Raw genomic sequence first — 12,933 nt, 5'->3', positions numbered from 1 at the left:
AATAAATATCAATAATTTTTCATCATATCTATCACAGTCTCTCTTTCATAAAATACTAATTCTCTGTTAGGGCTATAGCCTAGAGTAGTCGTAACACTGTGTGTTTGTTTCTGTCCCGTTGAATGTGTTTAATGTCTTCTACCCGGTCTTCCCAGGGAGGGTGTTCTAGGCGGTCCGTGGCGGACGCTTCACAGAGGGCGGTCACCTCCCAGACGCAGGACTGAGCGCGTCGGATCCGCCCATCGTCATGGGTTCGGGGCACTCGGTCCTGTTGGCACCCCGGGACGGGTAGTGCCCTTGGAGGGGGCGTCTGTCACGTTGAGGACCCCGGCCCCTCCATTTTGGGCGTGTGTTTACGTTGTCCACGTGCATCGTCTGCGTCTGTGGAACTACGTGGTTATGGTTAAGTCTTGTGATCATTCGTCTCACCTGTGACTCGTCTCGTAATCACGTGGGGCTAATGTGGTTTGTCTATTTAATGTGCGCTCGCGCAGTGTCCTGTGCTCGTCGTTGTCTAAAGTTTACACGTTCTTGTGAAAGTTGTATGTTCTTCGTGTGCTTTGTGCGCTATATCTGTGCATTAAATGTAAAGTGACGTCCGTTCAGGAGGAATCATGTCTCTTCCTTCCCTGCGCGTCACATCATCTTGCTCTTGGTCTGGGTAAAATTACTATACCATCAGCAGGTTTAACTTTAGTCAAATCAGTTAATTTTATTCCCTTTAAATAACCACTACTCACTACCCATACAGAAGGATCCATAGAGGAAAGTGAATATGGGCTATAGAAACAATATTCATGCTTCCTATACTGCCTTCTTCACAACAAATAGGCTAGATGTATATCATTATCCCTAAACATAATGAAAACACCAGAACTAGGAATTCCTAGTTTTGTTCGACCACAAAATCAACTGTGCACAATATTTTATGCAAATATAGCTATGGAATCAAATGAGCTTAAAAAAAATCAGGATGGAGCATATAATTACTTGGTTCCTATTTTTCAAGCTATTCTGTTGTGTAGGGTGCCTGTATATCAGTCTTTGTCATGCTTTGTAAATGTTATAGCTTATGATAAATGGTAAACATGGATTCTCTTGCTTTCTCTTTTGTTTATGCACTTTTCAGCAACAGAAAGATGGTCATTAATGTAACTAAGTTAGCTGTACCCTTGAAGGAATACATTAACCTATTAATTTAGATTTGTAAGTAAATATTTCACTATTATGTAACTTATTTTTCATGTTACATGCCATCTGGCTTGTTTAGAGTTCAAGTCCTGAGCATGGAACATCAGTGTTTTTATATACTGACCAAATCCATAATTAATAATAATAATCATCATCATTGTCATCGTCACCATCATTTTCATCACAAATATCCTGCATAACAAGCTTGCCAGCTGGTTAACATGTTACATTATCTTCAACAAAGCCACTAATGTTAGTGAAAATAACTACTTCTGAATCCTCACAATCCTGCCATTTATGATTTGAACAATTAATGAAACAACAATGATTACTCTTTATTGGCAAGAAAGTATTAATTAACTTTCTTCACTGTTAACCACTTTGTACCTTGACAGTTAGGAACTGTATAGACATGTTGAAACAATTAGCATATGCATGTTTCAATAATGGAACTCATCATGTAGGTATTTTAGTGGTATATAACCTACAAAAAATGCAATGTGTGTCTTTACAATTTAAATATTTAGTAAATAGGTAATGTAGGCTATTTATAATAAAGTGGACTGACATTACCATTGTTGCCTACATTCATGAAACAGGGTAATAATAAATTGGGCATAACAGAGCCTTCCCTTGAGGTCAGGAAAATCCCTGTTTGGAAGTCTGCACTATAGATTGTTCTGGGGTCATATTAAGATATGGCAATTTTTGAAGAAAATGGGTTTAAAAACTACTCTGCAGGCAGTGTTCAAATCTCACACCTCAATTTATGCTAGTGCACCCACGTCAGCACAGGCATGTTTATTTACAGCCACCAGAAAGAGCACAATTCGTCCAGATAGATTATCAATGTGCTGGCATTATACTACTGAACTTCAATTGGCCTTCATGAAAGTAGAGGCTTGTGAGTCCATATATTTTGTAAGGTCAGTCTCAGACTTCTTGCATCAAGTACTGCAATAGCACAACATTTAGAAACATACATTAATTTATTCCTAATGCCTGATTTATTGTTTTTTTTTATGTACAATTTTATTAAACCACAAATCTGCATTAGTCTTTTGTTATATCAACAACAACAATGGAAATGATAACAGTATTGCAGACTGTATATATAGCGAGAGCTAGAGAGAGCAATAGCAGCACACCATGAATGAAGTTTGCCGTCCAAATCTAGTGCACTTATAGAGCTTATAAATTGCACTGAAGAGAGGTAGATAAAACAGCATGGAAAGGTATCTCTATTCATGCTGAAGCCCCACATTTATATTATTTTATTATTATTATTATATTATTTTCCTTCCAAAATTGCCATATCTTACTATGACCCCAGAACAATCCTATATTATTGTATATATACTATATACAATACAATTGTATATATACTATATTATTATATATTATTTTAACATTATATTAGTATAATAATATCTAATTATATATATATATATATATATAATTATAGGCTATACTATATGTTATTTGTACATATGTACACTCTATATAGTATCATTTTCACTTAATACGTGATTCACTGTAGTCTCGTACCAAATGTCTCTTCCTCAGATAGAAGCCATATCATTACTCATTATTATTACTCTTGGAACCTTCTGGCAGCTAATGTAAAAAGACCTGCATTCTATACATTTTTCAAATGATTTATTTCTGCCTCTAACCATGCAATGTCTTATCAAAACAAATTGCCCTTTGTGACAGGAATTCCCCCGTCTTATGCTGCAATGTCCTTTGAAATACTTCTCGCACCTCTTTCTGTTTGATGGGTCCATACACTTTGCCACAGGATGTTGGGAAATGTACACTTTGTAAAATGCGCTCCCAGTTTCCTAATCCTCTCTATACATACTCTCTAGACTTCTTGAGGGCTCTCATTAAAACCATAATATACTCTTAAATGATTGGCCTGTTAATGTTGTTATGATTATACAAGTAGCCTAAAGTTGTTATGCATAGTTTCATCTCTTAAAACATAATGTGTTAAATTATATACTGCATGTAAGAAAATGTTTCATGGGGGTCTTGCTTTGCATCACACTGATGTGCAAAGTAAACCCCCTTGCAACGAACAAACTTAAATAATTGTCTGAATAACAAAATATGTTCAAAAAGTTCATGAAGCAAAAGTGGATGATATGCTGCAGGCTAGTTGGTATCCAGGCATATATCTCATAGATCATGTTAAAGAAGTTGTAAATACTTTTTTTTTAGCCTAGATATATACAACGAGCAGGGTGAGCGAAATAAAATGGAAGCGATCACACCAAGTCTCAGGGAAAATGGATGGTTTAATAAAAAAGTGCGCAAACCAAAAACCCGTTACACATTCCAAATTAAGAATCTAATGACCAGCGGTCAACTGGTACAAAGACAAGACATATATAGACAAACAAACGACCCTCAGGTGAGACGGATCGTGGGCCCCGCCCACCTGAGGGACGAACACAACAACCACAACAGGACAACTGCTGCTGTGGACAGAGGCGACCAGTAGGGGGCCCGCCGTACCATGACATATAGACAGTGTTGGGAAGGTTACTTTTAAAATGTAATCCCTTACAGATTACTGATTACATCACTCAAATGTAATTTGTAACGTAATCAGTTACATTACTTCAAGTGAGTGACTGTAATCTAATTACTTTGGATTACTTATAATATTGTCATTTTTTTAAGCCTGAATGAATGTAGCAACCACATAATGCATATTGTTTTATTTTTCTTTCCAGTGAACAAATAGATTAACACATAAAACAGCCTTTTCAATCACCCTATTAAAATACTTATGAAACCATTTTATGAAACAATTTTATGAAGCACTTCTATTCTAGTCAGGTGGAGACAAAATAAAAATAAAAAAAACATATGAACAGGTCAAGTCAATGCTGCAGGCTCGCTTAGGTGGGGCATGATGGTGAATCATGGCAATGTGCACCGACTTACTCTTTGATTATCTTGTGTGTGTGTGTGTGTGAGTGTGTGTGTGTGTGTGTGTGTGTGTGTACTGTCAAATGCGTGTGTCTCACGCTCAATGCCTGAGAGTTGGCAACCCTGTTATTTACCCATGTATTTATTGTCCATTTATTTATTTATTTGGATCTCCCTATGGGTATTATGCTTCGTATCCTGTGTTTTACCCCTGGTTTTAACAATTCAAGCAATGATTTTATTTCTCTTACTCTATGTGGTATGAAATAGCTTGGGCAGGAATTATCCCTCTCAAGTTTTTGTATGCCCCGCCCCCTGCAACACAGGTGTTGGGACAGAGAATGCACAATGATCCCTCTCACTTTCTTGAAATGATCCCTCGACGTGCAACAGCTCGGTGGCAGAAATGTATACCTACCTATTGTCTAGTATTTTAGCCCTTTTACTGCATACTGTGTGTGTGTGTGTGTCTAGCCTTTGTTTTTTTACTGCACACTGTGTGTGTGTGTGTGTGTGTGTGTATGTGTGTGTGTGTGTGTGTGTGTATTACTATGTTAATATTCTGTAACAGTATGTTAATTTGCACTGCTTGTGTGTGTATGTGTGTGTGTAAGTGAGTTAGTGAGTGATTATCAATATATGTTTGCTAAACTGCACATTGGAACTGGCCAAACTCAATTTCAAACTTCTGTGTTAACCTTGTTACATAGATTTTTGACAATAAAGTTCTCTTGACTTGAAATGGACTTTCCGTCTCTTAAAGACTATGAAAAATCACTCGGAGTGGATGGGCTGGTGCTAGAAATGTTAAACTTGTTGGAAATACATGTATGAACCCATCGTTGTGAAACAATAAAACACTGAGAAAAAAAACAGTTTACCCCGCTTTCATGTAGTGTACCGGGATACTGCTTTCCCCAATCTTTTGCCGTTATTTTCGTCGGCAAGTGTGAAACGTTCGCCTCGCTCATGTTGCTTTCAGTCTGCTCCTCTTGAACGTATACACGGAAGTAAGCCAGGAGTTTGTCGACGTCACATCAAGATGACATCGGTGATTGGTCAAATTTGCGGGAAAGTTGCGGTGATTGGCTGAAGTTGCAACACCGCCCTGAATTTGCGGTGTTTGCTTGAAGTTGCAAATCGCAACATCGCGAATTTCTGGAGGGTCTGATATTCTGATGTCGTGATTTATGTGAATGTGATTGCGTTTTGTCAGTGTTGGATTGGAAGACCAAAAATAGGAAAGTACCGCGATGTAATCCCTTTATTTTAGCAGAGTAACTGTAATCTGATTACCACTTTCTGAAGCAGTAGGCTAACTGTACCGGATTACAGTTACTCATAATTTGTAATCTGATTACGTAACGGCGTTACATGTAATCCGTTACTTCCCAACACTGCATATAGATTACATTTACGGACCTGTAATCACCATTCAAAGTTAGCAAAGTAAGATACAATGTACATAGATATTTTTACAATAATACAATAATAACCCTTTCTTCAGAAACATGAGAAGAGACAAGCTGCTATAATCCAGCTCCTGTAGTGAAAAAAAAAATATATTTTGTTCATATTTCCTGTTATTGTGCTAACAAATTTACCATGGAGAGCTCTTCAAAATCTTACCATTAGGGTCACGTCGGTATGTAAAAAACACTGAAGTCCTTCAGCCATACTAATGGGGCAGTTTTGATTAGCTCCACTCTCAGACAGAAATGTGTTCTGTGGTCACCAAGAATACGTAAGTAGCCTATACAAATAGGTTGGTATTATTTATTTTACTTTATTTGTGTTCATTTTATGTTTTCTGCCCACTTTTTTAACCCCTTCTCTGTATGGTCTCACTGCACACAGCTGGTATTGCATGCTGTAATATGTCTTCCTAATGTTTGTATAGAATAGTTTAATAAAAAAACTGTATGTGTTAGTACAGTAAGTGATCTGATGCACATAGCCTTGACTGGTATTTTAATAGTTTTGAAGACATCCAATTGTTTTAACTGTAACAGACAGATAAATGAAGAAACAAGATGTGGAGTACTACAGTAGTACATGAATATTTGGTCACAATAAAGAGAGAGTCAGACATGGACAGACAAGGATGGAGAGGTGTGCTGAGACATCATTAATCTTAGAAGACCGTTTTCACTGTTTTCTTCCAGTCACAACACTGAGTTTAGTGGCACAGCGTTTCCCTCTTCCCTCGCTGAGAACGTTTGTCATCAATTTGACCCTTATGTCTCAGTCATCCTGAGATCCTCCTGCAGAGTGTCAAAAAAAAAATCAAAACACACGTATGGCACAGCGTGCTGGTAGCCTATGGAGAACAGTCTGTGCTCATCAAGTGGTATTTGGGAAGCCAGTGATGTTTCCTCTGCTAGTTCAGAGTTGATTTTTATCCTCAAGTCAGAGCGGTGTCCATCTATCGCCATATTTTGCAATGTGGTGAGCACACACCACAGCTCAGAGAAAGTGCTGCCATTGCAATGAATTATGTAAGTGTGCCAACTAGAGGGCTTAGATGACTGGAGACAAAAGTATATGCTGTGAAAAAATGTTTTTAAAGTAAAGCAAAGAGTAAAGTTTCTGCTATCATAGAGCATTAACATGCCTTTGGTGCAGTATGCTTTGAAGTCTGTGGTACTTTTGATATCCAGATTCAGTGCAAAAGTGTTGGAGAGATGGTCTCTGTATGGGTCCACGAGACTGGTCATACAAATTCTTATTCATCTTTTATGAATATTCTTATGAATTTGGACCACTGTGATCATATTTGCCAACGAGTCTTTTTAAAGAACTTTTAGACCCTGTATTCAACCCACACAACTATGTAGTGGGCATGAGACTAGAGCCAAATCCAGGATGCAGGTTGTGACGTGGAGAGATCACGAGGCAGATGCATTTGCAGAAGAGCGAGGTTTATTACAGGCAAATCCATAAGCAGAATCATTTGAACAGTCCAGGGTCATTTTATGAGGGAATTCCATGACAGACATAGAGTATAACCATCACAAATAACATCAGAAGACAAGACAATGATTCATTGTAAAAAAATGTAATGAACGACAGGCTACAAACTAATGATTTGCTAATGATCAAAGGCTAATGATCACAGCAATACAGATAACAGCTATTTAAAAAGAAACAAACACAATGAGGCTAAATGCAAAACACAAGGAGACTAGAAACACAGGGCTACGTAAAATGACCAGTGACAGTGAACAGAAAACACAGGATATATAATAAGAGATTTATCAAGGAAATAAAACTAGACACAGGTGAAACCAATAACACTGGGTAGGGGACTAAACTAGTAGGCACGGACATAGAAACCAAAACAATTCATTTGGGAAAACCAGGACACCTTGGAGTGGCGGGAGGGGCATTTTGGAGCATGTTGCATGTTGCACGTTGCATGATGATCCAACGAAGATAATTAAAAAAACAGTACATTTCTTCACTTAAAAAAAAAAACGTGAAATACGGACATCGGATAGATATCAGAACAATAACGTTTAATATTTTGATCTAAGATGTCCGAAAATGGTGCTTTTGTGTTAGTCACTACTTCCAGTTTTTTTTCTGCTGTTAAGTGCATGGGAACACCAATGCACATGTTCTACCACTGCCAGACCCTGCTACAGTAGAGAAATCAGTCAGGAAACAAGCTCCAAGATGAAGTTCTGCAGACGCTAAGAGAGCTCAGCCTGCTACGAGACCCAGGCCTGCAGAACGCGGCGTGCAAGTCAAATCTCAGTCCTCCCTAAATTCCATAAATATGTGGACTTTGCAACGAGAGGAGCGAACGCACTGGATCTTGTTTATACAAACATCCCCAGCACGTACCGGGCAGAGCCCCGCACCCACCATGCATTCTCGGACCACATGTCTGTGTGACTGCTCATCAGGGAGGCTGCAACTGACGGCGACACAACAGGAGTACACAGCATCACTGGCTACATCAGCAAGTGCATTGATGATGTTACTGTCTCCAGGACCATCACCACACGCCCAAACCAGAAGCCGTGGATGACTGCTGAGGTACGTGCGTTGCTAAGGACCCACGACTCAGACTTCAGAGCGGGTGACAAGGTGGCCCTGAGGAAAGCAAGGGCCAGATTATGAGCCATCAGAGAGGCAAATCGCGCACATGCCCAGAGAATACACAGCCACTTCAAAGACACCGGTGACACGTGGCACATGTGGCAGGGCATCCAGGCAATCACCAACTACGAGGCACAAAAATGACATGTCTGCAAGGAAGACCACGCCCAAGCCAGACGAGCAGGTGTGTCTGACTGCAGTGGATGTGAGGAGAACTCTGAGCAGGGTCAACCCACGAAAAGCTGCAGGACCAGACAACATCCCCGGCGGGGTGTTCAGAGAATGTGCAGAACAACTGCTGGATGTTCTCACAGACATCTTCAACATGTCCCTGAGCAGCTCCATTGTCCCAACGTGCCTCAAGACCACCACCATCGTCCCCGTGCCAAAGAAGTCCACAGTGTCCTGCCTCAACGACTACCGTCCTGTCACACTCACCCCCATCATCATGAAGTGCTTCGAGAGGCTAGTCATGAAGAACATCAAGAACATCACTTGTCATTCTTTGCAGTGTTCTCCGTAACGATATGTGGTAGTGTAAATAAATACACTACAGGAGAAGGAACATTTATCTGATGAATTTTAATGTTGCATTGTGTTCCAAGTTTGAAAAGTGCTGGAATCTTGGCTAAAGTACTTGAAAATGCTTGAAATTGTAATTGTATTTCATTTCACAACAAATAGCTTTCTGACTGAATAGTTTGCTTGTGTTACTACATTTACAAATAATACCACGCAGCAACACAAACGTAATGTCAGGAGATACATTGTTACTGTTAAAAATGCACTTCCAATTGTCACGTAGGGCTACGCCCCCCTCTCCTAGCTGTCACTCCGATGTCCCTGTGCCTAGTGTCTGTGTATTGCTTGCTTGGTTGTCCCGCTCTGCTTGTCTGTTGCCCTGGTTTAGTGTCATCACCTGTGTCTAGTTTAGTCCCATGTATTTATAGTCCTTGTATTTCCCATGTCGGTATCGTTTGTTTTGTTTTAATCCCTCGTTTGTTCCTCGTGCCTTTTGCTATCCCCATTGCGTTGTCTAGTTGTGAGTATCGTTTTCCCTTAGCGTGTATATCTGCCTGTTCTGTGTTTCCCCGTCGCGCTTAGTTCAGTGTCCGAGTAGGCTGTTTATATTTCATCTTCTGATTGCCTACCCGATACGACCCATGCCTGCCCGTACGACATGTCTTTGGAATTCCATTTAATAAATCTCGCTCTCCTCAGCGCTTGTGTCCGTCTCCTCGCTCCGCAGCGCACGCTGCGTTACACCAATAAAGTGAGTATTGGTAAAATGAATTTTGCTGCGTAATGTAACTACTAAACTAACTTGTAATGTTACATAGTTACTTTTTAAATCAAGTAATCAGTAATGTAACTAAGTTACTTTTAAAAGGAGTAATCAGTAATCAGATGACTTTTTAAGGTAACTAAGCTATCACTAGTAATGACACATGAAATGATCGTGATTTTAGTGAGTTTGTATATCACCTCATTTATACGTTTGGTAATCCGGAATGTATCGGGGTTTCATCCTGTGGCAGATGAACCCCTCAAGCGGAAATCTTTAGTGGTGAGCCATACCCAATTCCCTAATCGATAGTTGGGGTTGGGTCCACGCCGGCGGTCTGCCTTTTCCTTGTTACACTGTAAAATGCACTGATGAGTCTCCTCCCAGATTTTTTCGCTGTGCTTAATCTATTCTTCCACAGTGGGTGCTTCGGAATGGGTCACTGTCCATGGTGCCATATTAGGCTGGTATCCTAAATAACACTCAAAAGGAGTAAGACCAGTGAAGGAACAGGTTAAGGAATTCTGTGCCATCTCTGCCCATGTGAGAAACCTAGACCAGTCAGCTGGATTGTTATGACAGAATATACGCAGGAATTTTCAGAGTTCTTAATTGATCCATTCACACTGACCATTCACATCTAAGCTCAGATGGGTCCAGGGTCTCGCCAGTACATGCAGGGTTGGAGTTTACTTACTGGAAGAGTTTTTGGAGTCCTACACTGTGAACATCAAACATGATGCGACGTACCTGTGCACATCCGTGCTCAGTGTCTCCCACCAATAATGCCGGGTGAGGAGTAATCCGGAGAGGAGGATCTTTGCCATCGTTGCTAAGCATGATGGGAAGTGGAGCACCTGGAGTCAGGGGGCGCGGCATGTAGGATGAATACATGGCACCGACCATATTAACTCTTTACATTAACCCAGTTGATTACCAACAAACCTAATTCATAGTAATCCATAGTATGGGGTATCCATGGGTGGATCAAATTAACTGCTTTTCTTTTAACCCAATCACGTGGGTGACCTTTTGGGAAGCCCTGCTCTAAATGTCTAAAGAAACAAATAAAATGATGCCATAGAATCTGGCGTGCTTGATTATAAAAGTAGTTTGCTTCATTACTCTTTACCTTACTGAAACTGTAATGACATGGTCAGTGAAAAGTAGAATCAGGAAATTATTAAATAATGGATACTTTTTTAGCAGGAGAAGAAGACATTTACTTGAATAGTGAGATTAACACAGAGATGGATAATTTCATAAATTAAATTCACATCCTACCTTCCCACATCGTAACCCCAAACATGGTCAGACTCATTGATTTCAGATATGTTGTCATGGCAATGAGCCAATTCCCGTTTTTGAGTTGGCCTGGAAACTGTAAAGTCTGCCATTTTGTAAGTTTGACTGATAATGCTTCCCTGACTAACACCTGCAGCTAGTTTCATAAACACATACTACTCCCCGTTTCTTCACTTGGTGCAGTGTGTCTCAGCCATGGCAATAGTGTCCATGATCTAAAGTAAGTTCCTGAGAGTTGCATTTTTTTCTGTCACGTCAGGAATTAGACTGTGTAGCCCTTGGGCTGTGGAATAATGGCTTCACCTTAAACTCTCCTTCCTGAGGTGTTTAGGGATGCTGGCATTAGATTCTACCCCAACTACAGACTACCCTGGATCAGGATAGGTCCAGTAGAGACAGAGGTGTGCAGTTAGTATTTATATGTGTATGTATGTCTTTAATTAAACATAACCAATTATTTTGCACCACGAGCAACCAGCAAGTATGAACACTTGAAATTGGCAACTCATAAGTTTAATATGGCTGTGCATAGGACTTTGCTATTCACTAAAGTCTGAACTTTAGGACAAAATGGACAAACTGGTTAGGACAAACAAAATGGATGATATTAGTATAAATTATCAAAATTACAATTTGCTGACTTGTAGGGCAAGATAACAGTTGTCAATTCCTATACCGCTACCACAACATTAGCCTACCTAAATAAAGTATATTAAAGACCATTTTCCTATGTAATTTAAATGAGTTTTGTCATGCAAAAGACTAATCTATTATTAAGTAATTTGCCAAAGTGAATAAAAAGTCATTGTTTTACCTTTGATTTTCTCTTAAATCTGAGCCAAACCATGGCATAAGTGCCTATATGGAGCTCTCTCTGTGCGATGACTAAGGACTACTTTAGATGAACTGTATCAGAAGCCAGTGAGGGATGCCAGTGGTCTAGGTTTCCTGATGTTAAATATGCCCTGCATCAAAAGGAAGGTGAGATTACTCTGCAAACTAGGCCCTTGAGTTTGCTTTTAAAAAGACAGCTTAATGATATTTCCATGATTGTTCTTAATTATTTTTGATAAAAAAAAAATAATTATGCTTGATTTAATGATTGAACAAGAATTAATTAAATCAGCAAACAGTAGCAAGATTTCAGAAATGGGGGCTGGCACTTACCCATTTGTGACCAATTAGAGAATGGTGTGATGTCAAACTGTGTGTCTTTACCACTCAGCATCAAATAAGGACCTTTCATCCTTATTTTATTAGACAAAGTATAATAATAGACTATAGCACTGACTGTTCTTAGGTGATGGTGAATTAAACTTACAATAATGGTTAGACATTGTTAGCAATGGAAAATGACAGACTCAGTAATCATGCTTCTTTAATAATGCGAAGTTCTCTTTGCGGAACTTTTTTTTCTTCTTCTTCAAATTATTTGAACATCAACCATAGAGTGCAATATTTCATGTCATTTTAAATATAGATTCAAAATGAAAGATTTTCAGACAGTGCTAATGACAGACCACCTCAAAATCTGTGTAGCCTTCCTGTTAATCCTCCTCAGTAAATATTTCGACAAGCCTTGTTGACATAGCTCTTCATACTCACTGGTGTGTATTCTCATCATTCTCACCACACGTCTTTAAGTCATTCTGCCATTCATCTCTACAAAGTCCACTTTCATGACTCATGTTTTTTTCACCAATGTTGTTGTACTCTCCATAGGGGAATTTGATGACACGAGAGCATAACTCATCAATTATGAATAGCCATGCACAAATGAATAGCCACGCATGAATAGCCATTATAAATGTTCCTTCTTATGAAATGGTGAAGAGCAGCATGTATTTTTTGTTTTAATCACTGGACATTGAAAATTCCTTTGTTTCATTCTTTGTCCACCTAAAGTGGCTTAAACCAAGTGAATCTTGAATTCTCTTGTATCAGGCAAAGCATAATTCCACCAACAATTACCTTCTAAAATTAACCAATGATTTGAAACTCATCCCCCACCTTTATTTTTTATCCAAAAACATATGTTTACCTCTCAAGAAATGACCTCCAGGTTCAGGCTAGTCTCACATTAAAGTGTGTGAGAAGTCCCT

The sequence above is a fragment of the Brachyhypopomus gauderio genome, chromosome 3 (assembly GCF_052324685.1).
Source record: "Brachyhypopomus gauderio isolate BG-103 chromosome 3, BGAUD_0.2, whole genome shotgun sequence".
NCBI lineage: Eukaryota > Metazoa > Chordata > Actinopteri > Gymnotiformes > Hypopomidae > Brachyhypopomus > Brachyhypopomus gauderio.
The sequence above is the reverse complement of the archived record's forward strand: the minus strand, read 5'-3'. Positions refer to the sequence as shown.